This window comes from Centruroides vittatus, unplaced genomic scaffold, assembly GCF_030686945.1.
Source record: "Centruroides vittatus isolate TY-2023 unplaced genomic scaffold, ASM3068694v2 contig_882, whole genome shotgun sequence".
In the NCBI taxonomy this organism is placed as follows: domain Eukaryota; kingdom Metazoa; phylum Arthropoda; class Arachnida; order Scorpiones; family Buthidae; genus Centruroides; species Centruroides vittatus.
In genome coordinates this window covers 2,539,924-2,551,649 of record NW_027122574.1, presented here as the reverse complement: position 1 = coordinate 2,551,649, position 11,726 = coordinate 2,539,924, and the positions used below count along the sequence as shown (strand labels likewise).

General features: G+C 27.2%; 1 protein-coding gene across 2 annotated transcripts in view; it reads left to right on the top strand.

The window, feature by feature from the left end:
- The first annotated feature begins 1,466 nt into the window (after positions 1–1,466).
- The window catches only part of LOC136983375 (calcitonin gene-related peptide type 1 receptor-like), a 30,977-nt gene continuing 20,717 nt past the window's right edge, over positions 1,467–11,726 (top strand). For both annotated transcript variants that reach the window (XM_067280092.1, XM_067280093.1), the window contains exon 1: positions 1,467–1,604. The gene's annotated coding sequence lies outside the window, so the exon portion shown is untranslated. The remainder of the gene's footprint in view (positions 1,605–11,726) is intronic.

Genomic DNA, 11,726 nt, shown 5'->3' with positions numbered 1-11,726 from the left:
ATTAACGCCGATGATCGGGCGGAGTTGAAGAAAATCGATTTAGTTTCTAGTTAAAGGCAATTTTTAGGATAAGAAAAGAGAGGAATTAACTGTAAAGAAAGAAAGAAAAATACAAAAAAAAAAGAGGCATTAATTTCGTTTTTTTTTTTTAATTAACTTATCCATTTAACAAACCATTACAATGTCAAAGTTTAACCTTAACTATATTAATTTTATGGTACGTCGCTCCTTTAAACCATTTAGTCAATTTAATTTGTTATAAATTTATTAATTCTTACAATAAATTTAGATTTATTATTAATAATTCATTTGTTTAGCTTTTGAAAATTAATTATCCGTTGCGTGTAACCGGCCGGTTACAAGCTGTTTCGATCGTAACAGATGTTTAATCTACGCGCAATCACGAACATTTACGACCTGTTTTGGATGTATATAAAACGTTTACGCGAAATTTTTTATTTACATAAAGTTTGTAACGACATATTAATTATATGTAGTATATAAAGTGGCCCGAAACCATTGTAAAGCCCAATTTGCAATTAACTAAAATACATTATAGAAAAATGCAAATTGTATTTCGTATTCCCAGATATACTCGTAACATACTGTATAAAACAGAACTAACTTTGGGCCACTCTGAATATGTACAGTACATAACTAAATATATGATATAAAGGTATTAATTCAAGTATAAAGCATAAAGAAATTAAGGGCTTCCTGAAAAATTTTGAGTCGATGAAGACCCGTATTTCAGGACCTGCGATTTCAGGCGCCCGTGAAAATTTCACAGCAGGTGCTTGAAATTACAGGTCCCTCGACACGTTTCCTCCCAATTCGGGTGATTACGGGATAGTTAAATTTTTATATATTTACTTAGATATAAAACGTAGGTCTAAATATGTGCCAATGCTATGCTTTAGTTGTACTGTACCTAAAACAATTTATACGCCATGTTTTGGATAGTCGGGATCATCCATGAATTATGAGAGATTCGTATAATTTTATGGACGATCTCGATTAATTTATAATTTCGTAACTCGTGGGCTATCCTGATAATTTAAAAATTAGTGTGTAAATTATTTTTTTAAGCACAAATAAAGGGTGTTATAAAGCTTTATAATTGTTTTATATATAAATTAGTTTGATTTCACGAATGGTCCAATATATCGGGAGGACCTTATCGTGATCGGAGGACCCCCATAGATACAGATTTAGAGGGCCTTCGCCACGAGTCGAGTTTTCAAATCCTCCTTATTATCTCTTATTGTAGGCAACCCGGATAGAATTAATTTAATAATTAATTAAAATATAACGCGACAAAATCTGATTATGATTACGTAATTTGATTTATAAAGACGGTAACAAGTTAACATCATTTCGTCAATTTTAATGATGATTATGTAGTGACGTCATGTGTATATATATATATTTTATATTACCAATCGACGTCACAAGCAAGTATTTTGCACATGCTCCGAGGATGTCCAATGGGATAGTGGAGAAGTGAAACCGCGATGAAGAGGTTTGGATGACGAACTGTTATCCACATTTTATCCACGGAGAGGATGCTGATAAAAGAATTTATATATAAGAAATTAATGTAAGTTATAAAAAAATTTCTATTTTGTATAATTTATAAACATATAAAATATAAAAAATAATATTTATCATCTTTAGGAATTAAACATGAATTTTTTATTTAAAAAAATCATAATTTAATCATGTAGTTATTGACCTTTTTTTATAACGCTTTTTATCAAATATAAAAATTTAAATAACGATTTTTCTAAAGAATTTATTTTAGTTTCTGTCTGTATTTTTATCGATTTATAATTATAATATTTAAACCTTTAAAAAATTTTGCATAATATATCTAAATCTCTCTTCGTTTAAATGTATTAAGAGCATTTCAAACTGTATATTTTTTAATTGTAATTAAGTATAAATTGTCAAATTTTTCTTAAAAATATGCTTAAAAATGATTTAAATTTAAACAGAAACAATTAATTCATGAATCAGTAATTAAATTATGATTAAAAACAAATTATAATTAACCTTCTTGGATATAGGAGAAGCATTTAACTATTGGAAGAATTCTTTGAGTAATGAGATTTATATGAACTTTTCTTAATTATAATTATTAAATTATAAAAAATTTAGTTTTTATATAAATCAGTAAAGAATTTTAGTTGAATCGTATATACATTTTTTTTATTATTTATCTTTTAGAAAAGTAATGGTTTTTTTTCCTTTGAACCTACCGACATATTTACTAAACATGTATATAAAAATAGATTTTTTAATGTATTTTTTAAAAATTGACGTCATTTATATAATATATTTTGTTTCAAAAGATGCCATTTTTTATTTTTTATTTTCAAATTAAAAAAAATAAAAATGAAATAATTACATAAAATGTATGACTTAAAAATGAACAAATGTTTTCTTTTTTTAATTAGAATCAAAAAATAACATTGATAAATTGTAATTTTAATGAATAAATAAATATATATTTTTATTGTATTTTTTTAAACATGGAAGACTATTTACACAACATGTCTTCTTTCTACATTTAAAAATGTCATTTTGAATATTTAAAATTAAAAAATAATCATAATAAATGTGTGAATTTTTAAAGTTAGAATTAAAATAAATAATTGAATTAATTACGTTAATAAAGATTTGATAACATTTTAATTAAATTAATCGACAAATTGGTTTATTTTAGTAAATAAACGTCATAAACAACGTGGACAATGTAAATTCCTTACGTATAAGATAAATTAAAAATTCAAAATAAATAAAAGAAATTAATTTAATTGTGTAAACGACTATAAAGAAATATTTAAAAATAATATTTTAATTAAAAATATAAATAAAAATGCTCAAAATTAACTTTAGAATGTTTAATTTTTTTTGTAGTTTCCTCGAAGATAGACAAGGAAACTTGGATGATGTTTTTGTTTATAAAATAATAAAATTAACGTTAAAAAAAATTAATTCCGGAGTTAGAAAATCTTCCGAAACAGTCAGAAATAATATTTCATTAAAAAATTATTAGTTTCTAAAATTAACTTCATTAATAACAAATAAAAAATCACGATAAGAAGAAAATTACAGTCATTTGACATTTCAAATAAAAGCAAGAAATAAAGAAAAAAAAATCAGATTAATGATAAAATACTGACAACTAATTAAGTTAATATCTAAATTTCAAATCTTTCGGCAACTCCTGGCTTAAAAATAGTTTTTTCTTATTTTTTTACAAGCACCAATTAAGGTTTTTTCTCATTACATTCTTCAGCAGTTTAGCATATAAAAATAGATATAAAATATACATATATATATAAAATATTATGTAAATTATAGAATATACGAATTTTCTAGAATATTTTATCAATTTTTTCGACTTTAGAAACAGTTTTATTTATTATAAAACGACCCTAAATCATCGCATAAAGTTACTCGTTAGAAGAGTAATTAGAGAAAAATGTCAGTAGACCAGGCACTATTTTTAATACGATTGCCATCCGATGTTGATTATTATGAAAATAAATAAACTATTCCTCATATATTAGAAAATGTTTTCTAAAATTTAATTTCCCAGCGAAATTAAAGTGAAAGTAAACCCGTAGTGATATTTCTCTCTCTAGTTAAGTGAATATTAGGCCCTATAAACAAATACGGTAGTATAACAAAACTAATGAGGAAATTACAGTTAAGTAGATATAAAATATAGAAAATATACACATTTTAAAGAATTTTTTTGATTTTAGAAACCGTTTTATTTGTTATAAAATGGCTGCAAGGGATGACAAAACATTAGTCATTAGGGAAGTCATTAGAAGGGGGATGCAAAGTAGACGGGGCGATATCTTTTAATAAAATTGCTATCCGATACTTCGAGGGTTTAAAAATCAATCCAATTAGCGTAAAATAAATAAATTATTTCTCATAAACGAGGAAATGTTTTGTAATTATTTTATTCCATAGAAAAACTAAAGTGAAATTCTAGTCGAAAGTGATATTTCTCTCTATCGAACTAAATACGATAAATAATTACGATGTAAGTTATGAGGAAATGACAGTTGCCATTTGAAAGTCGTTAAGACGGTTATATTTATTTCCTTCTTTAACTGTCAATATCGGCTATTTCTTAACGTTTCTAATACCTGTCTCTTCCGTCAATTTTTATATACAAATGTTAAATTAATTGTACGAACGGCTTCAAATCGTATAAAATTTCAATATATATCGCGTTATATACAATTTTGTAAGCTAAAACCGAATTTTTCATTGAAAAAAATCCCCTTTTTCTAATGATAACGTACCTTGTGATTACATCTTGAGAAGATTTTCTCATTTATACTTAAAAAAATTAATTTATTTAAATTAAATTTATAAATATATATATATATATATATAGGCCTATATTCTAAAAAATAATGATTATAAAAAGTCTTTAACTTTTATTATTTATTTTTAATGTATTTTTTAAACTGAAAACAAAGACGATATTTTAAGTCACAAAATTACATTTGCAAAGAACAAAAATTATTATTTTAATGGAAAAAATAAGAAAATAATAATACGTTGGTTATAAATTTAGTATAAAATAAATAAAATTTCAATAAAAGCTTCTAAAATATTGAAGAATAAATAATAATGATAATGATAATAAATGCGCATTGTTTTAATTTACTCGAAATCATTTTATTTTGAAGATAAAAATCTACTTTAAAATTATAGAAAATAAATAAAATTTTATGATAAATATTAATTTTCTTGTAAGGAATTTAACGGGTTTTTTTTTTTTTTTTTTTTTTTTTGAAGTTTATGTGGATAATAATTATACAGGCGAAGTAAGTGCTTTCGAATTAAAATTATCGATTTTTACAACCTTAAAACGAAGTCGAAATTAATGGAGACTATAATATTTCCAGCATAGCTTCTATTTATATCGAAATGATCTACTTAATAGCATAAACATAATTATTTTAATCGTTTAAGTTGTTGGGAAACTACATCATCTGCTAGGAATTCGCATCTTTTCTTTTTCATAATTTACGTGTTCTACTATAAATTTTTACGTTTCTTTGTTAACAATTATATTTTTTAATATACTTTTTCATATTTTTCCGTACAAGTTCTTTTTTTTTTTTTTCCTGGAGCGATTCGTATATTTTGCTATGAATCAGCATTATTTTTCTATAAATTCTCTTGCTTTCGTCGTAGGAATTCTGTATTTTTCCCTATAAGAACTCGTATTTTTATGTTAGGAAGCGAAGGAGTGTTTTTGTTGTTTTGTCCTGAGAATTCGTACTTACTTTCTCGATAGAAATTCCTATATATTATTAGCATTTCGAATCTTCTTAATGCGAATTTGCATCTTTTCGTTAGGGGTTCGCATATTTCACTAGGAAACTACGTCTGTTTATCTATAAATTCTTATGTTTTTCTTAAACATCCATTTATTATTATTTTACAGGATCTTTACGGTAGTAATATAATTATTTTTATTTTGCTTTTTTTCTTCGAAGATTCATATCTTTTTACCAGGAATTTATATATTTTATTATAAATTCAAAATTTTGTTTTCAATGTGTGTCATTTGTTAAAAATTGGCATCTTTTTCATGGAAACTTTCACGAATCCTTAGAAATCGTGTATTTTCTCTAAAAATATTCTCATCATCTTTCTAGAAATTCATTTAAATCGTATATTTATATTAGAAATGCCATTCTTTTTCTAGAAATCCATTTGAAATCATTAGAGATTTACATATTTATACTAGAAATCCTTGTCGTCTTCCTAAAAATTCGCATCTTTTTCTAGGAATTTCTATTAGTATTATTCCAGAAATTCATTTAGCATATTCTAATTAATAATTTCTCTATTTGTTACAAAAATTTTATATACTTTCACAAAATTATCGAAGTAATACATACTTCAATTTGAAACTATTCATTCCAGTGTAAAACAAAAGATTCATACATAATGATTTAGGATTAGATTCATTGAAATATTTTTATTTTAATAATAAATAAAAGATTTTTCATTAATTGAAAAGCCAAGTAAAGTTTCTATTAAGATAAACAAGAGAACATATTTAATTTTAGTATAAAATGAACTCCTATTGCCATTAATTCCTCGATAATAAACGTTTTAACGTTGCTTCGCGGTTCCAATTGAAAAATAAAAATAATTACCATATTTTACACTTGCGTGTACAGTACATTGCATATAATAATATAATCTTCTACGCTGTTTGCGTATTTATTTTTTTATTTTCTTCAAATCGCGCCTGGAATTATAAATATTTAATTTTTAATTATAAACTTTTGAGACATTGTAAACAATTTAATGTAATTTGTCTTATAATTTTATCGATAATTAATTTTTAAGTATTTTGAACATATTCGAAAATATGTTTTTATTTTATTCATTCGTTTGTTTGTCTATCCATAAGATTCTTATAAAACTACAGTATATGCTCTAAGGAGTCGAAACTTTAAAGTTCGCCTGTTGTTTATCCGTCTGTCCCTAGTCTCTCTCCAAACAGAAATGATAAACTGTTAAGTTGCTATCCTCACACTAATAAATTTTAGTTATTAGTATAGTAAAACCTGTCAATTTGGACACCCTTCTATCCTGGACACCTCCATATGTTGAATACTTTAGCATGGAACGGGACAAATCCCTATACTTTTACATTTATATTGTACTCTGTATCTGTATTTTGAACACCTTATGATTTAAGTTGATCATTTTCAAAATATTTGTGTATCTAAATTTTAACTGTTGAGTCATTTTAATCAGGTATCTTGTTTTAAAGTCTTATCAGTTAAAAGCCAATAAGGAAGCTTTTGACAAATACCCTTTTTTGTGGCATTTGTAAGGATTTTTCTACATTCCTGACTACTGATAGCCTCAGGCATAATTTCTTCCTAAAGGCCAGAGCTGCCATATTTTACTATTCAGCGCCAATTTTGGCGTCCAAAAATTATATTGAAAATTGGCTATAAATTTGGCGAAGTATTTTAGCATTGGAAAAAAAATTGGCGGCTTTTGTTCGCCACGAGTTGGTATTCGTTGTTGTGAATCTGATTCATAGTCTTTATATTCAATGGCTGGTGTAGGTTCAAAAATGCCTATATAAAAAAAGTTTTAAATTTTTCATCTCTGTCCTATGGGAACTAAGAGGATCTTTTTTCAAGCCTATAGTGTGTTCAACCAGGCCAGAAATGGGGAGGCCATGTGGTGAGGGATAGAGCCTATCATTCAGAAAGGATCACTTCTGAAAGAAATCCTTGAGGGTTTTCGATTTGTTTGGATTAGATTTTGGGTCCTCTAAAACGTTAGGTTAATGATTAATAGCTTAGCCATCCGACTGCGCTGAAGACAAACACACAGATTACAACTCGAAGAATAAATTAATGCTCTGTCTGAAGATTATCGCGGTAAAATTTGTGACGTAAAAGCTGCCATTTCATTTTATGCTATTCTGAGAAACCATGATGATTGCAATGGAACACAATGGAAGATATCAGGAGAACATAATAGCATCTAAGAAAGAAGAATTTTCAGATGAAGAGAGAGAAATTGTGGCAAGAGAGCCACGTACCTGCTTGGGTAAATTACATAATGCTTTTTACTTATGATCAGCCAAACATTGTTGACACTCTCTTTGGACTTCGAAGAATGATAGGAAAACAAAATGGACAGAATCTCAAATGAAATCAATAAAGCAGAATCTTATCACTGATTATTTCAATAAAACCGGAAAATTGTCTGTGTTATCAACACTATAAAGTATGTGTGGAGAAATATTGTGTTTTAACTGATTTAGTATAATAAAGTTGAAGAAAGATTAAATGATTGTAATAGTAATCGTGTTCATGTTTAAAATGTTAATACTGTACAGTACTGAAGAAAATTAGTAAGTTATTCACTCGATACATACACCCATAATGCTTGATGCATCTTAGAATAGACACACTATGCTTGAAAATCTAGAATAATTTCCATGCTTTCAAGACAAAAACTGCACATTCTATATCTTGGATTTAGTGGCGTAGCGAGGGGGGTGCAAGGGGGTGTATCATGCACCGGGCACCACTCGCAGATGGGCGCCCAAATGGTCTCCAAGACAAACTATATGCTTCTGGAGGGAGGAGAGGGGCGCCAGTTATGTTCGCTACGCCACTGTTTGGACTCCTGTATAAATTGGACACATTTTTATGGAACCAAGGGTGTCCAAGAAGAAGTTTTACTGTACGAATACAACGATAAAAGTATAACTTGAAAATTTGTCGGAAAGGTCAGTTTTCTTGTAAGCATTTGTAAATTTCTTCCCAAGAATTTTACCGTAGTTTAATCAATGTTAACAATGATTGTTAACGTACTGTTCTAAAAATTGGTACAATTATTTTACAATGGTACTTATTCCAAAGAATTTCTAGAGACTTTTAGAAGACTTTATTGACTTTTTAGATTAAGAAGCAGATTATTTCGCTAAGAAGTACTTTGTATCAATTTTATAATTGATTAGAACCTAGGTAGAGAGATGAGAAAATATTATTCGAGTGATTTCTATATTGATATTGATCTATAGTTCCATTTATTGATATAAGATCGATAAACGGGAATAAAACAATAATGCTATTATTCCATTCCAGATATAATTACACAAGCTATCGTGTTTATGTTTTATGTTTTGCCCGATTATTTCTACTATGACAAATAATTTCACATTAATTACCAGTCTAGATTTCGATAAATGTCAGAATTTTCTATAAATTTATATATTCGCTCTCGAAAATTGGAATTTCTTTAATACTTTAATGGTTAATTAAGTCAATTATTTAAAAGTTTTTAAGCTAACAAATCACTCAAGATGATACTCGAAGAAAAATGCCATCGAAAATTAGAACAGTCTTAAGAATATCTTAAGAGAAAGAAGTGCCTTAAGAAGTAAATTTAAGTGGAACAATCTCGAGAGAAAGTATTTCAAGTAGTATAACAATATTTTAAGTGTGTCTTACAAACTATTTTTAAGATTTTAAGCACCATTAGATCTATTTTAAGAAGTATAAATATCTTAAGAATATTCCAATTAAATAAAAATATGAATAATTGTAAGATATATACGCCTCTTAACATAATATTAATCTCTAGTTTATCTTTACTTAAGAAAGAATGATTTTAAGAATGGAAGATATACTAAGAGGCATTCTTAAGAGAAGACGGCGATTTTACAAAGCATTTTAAAGAGGAATAATCTTAAGAAGAAGAAATAAATTTAAAAAGACAATTAAAAAAATAAAAAAATTAACAATTTTCAGGATAAAAAGCATTTTAAATAAATATTTTATAAGTTTTCTATAGTTTTAACGTTAATTACGTCATGTATTTTGCCTGAGATATTTGAAAAGAGGAAAAATTGTTCTCTTGAAAATATCGAAGACTGCATTATCCTCTTTACCGAGTATCGAGAAGTTTACTTTACGTAGTTAAGTATAGGGGTTATTCTTCTATTGTTGACAGCTCGGTTGATAAATCAATCTTTATTATTTGAGGACGTAACAAAAACTCGCAAACTATTGTATTTATTATTCGAATATAAACACAGGCATGAACGTGCATCGTACTTATAAATTTGAAAATTACAAAAAGAAAGAAAAAAGCCAGTGAGCCATTGTTAACAAATAACAATATTTAACTACAAATTCGAGAACTCGTTTTATATATAAAAAAAAAAAAAGAAGATTTCGCACGATTGGAAGCAATATCGACAACCGTCTTATATTTGGTAGGTAGAAAGCCCTTATTGACCCAAGGTTTCCCCAAAATTTACTTTAGGTTTGTGTTTCTGCAACGTTCTCGCTCCCACATCGGGTTACTACAACTAATGGAATTGCTAGAACAAAAAGAAATTAAAGAAATATTTTATAAAATCTTAATTCATTTTTTAAGATTTTGGGCGGAGTACGTTTACAGTTCCTCCAGTTTTCTCGGCTTAGAATAGGGTGAGTAGTAACCGCGGATGGTTTTATGGCGTGAGTTATTAATACAAATCAAAATAAAGAACGGTAGCAAGAGGTACAAATTAAGAACGAGTATGCACCGAAAAAAGAAATAGTTTAATAATGGGACGAAGGTTTTCGTTGCAACACACCCGACTGGCTCGACGCGAAAGTAGATGAAACGGAAATGCAGCAAAGTGAGAAAGTAACAAAAAGATATAAAAAAAAAAGATTTATGGTTGTTCCATTATTCTATAGACTTCTCCATCTGTTTCTTTCACTCCGAAAACGTTTTCGCTTACAGTTACCGACATTTTAGTTACTTTTTCTTCTTGTTATTCTTCCTCCCCTCGACTTTAGTAGATATCGGTTAAAGATGTCAGCGGCGCCATAAAACGAGCGGATTAATTCTAATTATGTTTTCACGTTTCATTAATTTCTCTTTGGTATTTTTATTTGTAATTTACGTAAATTATTGGCAAAGTTAAGTTAGAAAACGGAAGTTCTAAATTTTGGCACTAAATAGGAACGTTTCCGTAATTAATGATGCAACAACCGCCGTCGTTCTACGCTTTTATCGTTTAATTTTTATAGATATAAATGCGATTTTTGTCGTCTCTTTGGAACCCAGGCGTTGTACGAAGTTATATTCGGTTGCCGTGTGGCACAACATTTGTTCCGCCAGATTTATATACTTTCTCTATCTGACAGTAATCGGAGAAATATTACCCTCTAAAGTATTCGATTGAATTTGTTGGAGAATATACCAACCCGAGTAGAAGTTATAGTTATATACGGTACTTAAACCTAAATATATTTTGTAAATAACGCTATATACGTGTTAGATATTTGTAAAACGAGTAAATAAATTGATCTCAACTATATTTTATTTATATAGTTGTTTCCATTTAATTTATACATTTCTGATTGTTTTATATATTTGGAATCTTTATATGTTTTTATTGATATTTATACTTTAGTGTCTGCTTTTCATACCTTTTATATCAATTTATCTCTTCATCTTTATACCTTTATTTTAACTGACTTTAATTTATGGATATTTATAATATCGATCGATATTTACGTAAGTGTAAAATATAAGTGTAAAATTCGGATCGTGCCGTAAATATTAAAAGAAGAAATTTATTTTTCTTTAATGTTATTTTTATGATGACGTTTTCTTTTTCATATTTTGTTCCTTCCAAAATTACACTTTAAGTCGACGACAATCAATTTTACGTTTGAGAATTAATATATCTTACGGATCGATACAGACCCTATTTTTCGGTCTTTCGGTACCAAAATGGTACGAGTTAGTAATTTCGAAAGAAGAAGGAAAGAAATTTTGTATCTTGCTATTTTATTGCCCGTAGAAGAAATAAATAAATAACAAAAGAAAATGTTTTTTTTTCCTTCTTTCTTTCATCTAAGTTTCGAAAGAATTTGCATTTTTTGGAAGTGACAGCGATATTTTTCGATTCTTGTCCTTTTTCGAATTCGAGAAAACTGGCGTCAAATAAAAGTATTATCTATAAAATATTGCATTAACAAAAGAGTAAAATCTTCTTCTTAAAAACAAACCCCATTTGTTTACACGTTGCAAAACATCAATATAATAATAACAGAATTTTAAAACCCCTTTTTTATATTCTAAAAATGGGTTTATCGATAGAAAAACTTCATAAATTTTTAAAATATTCA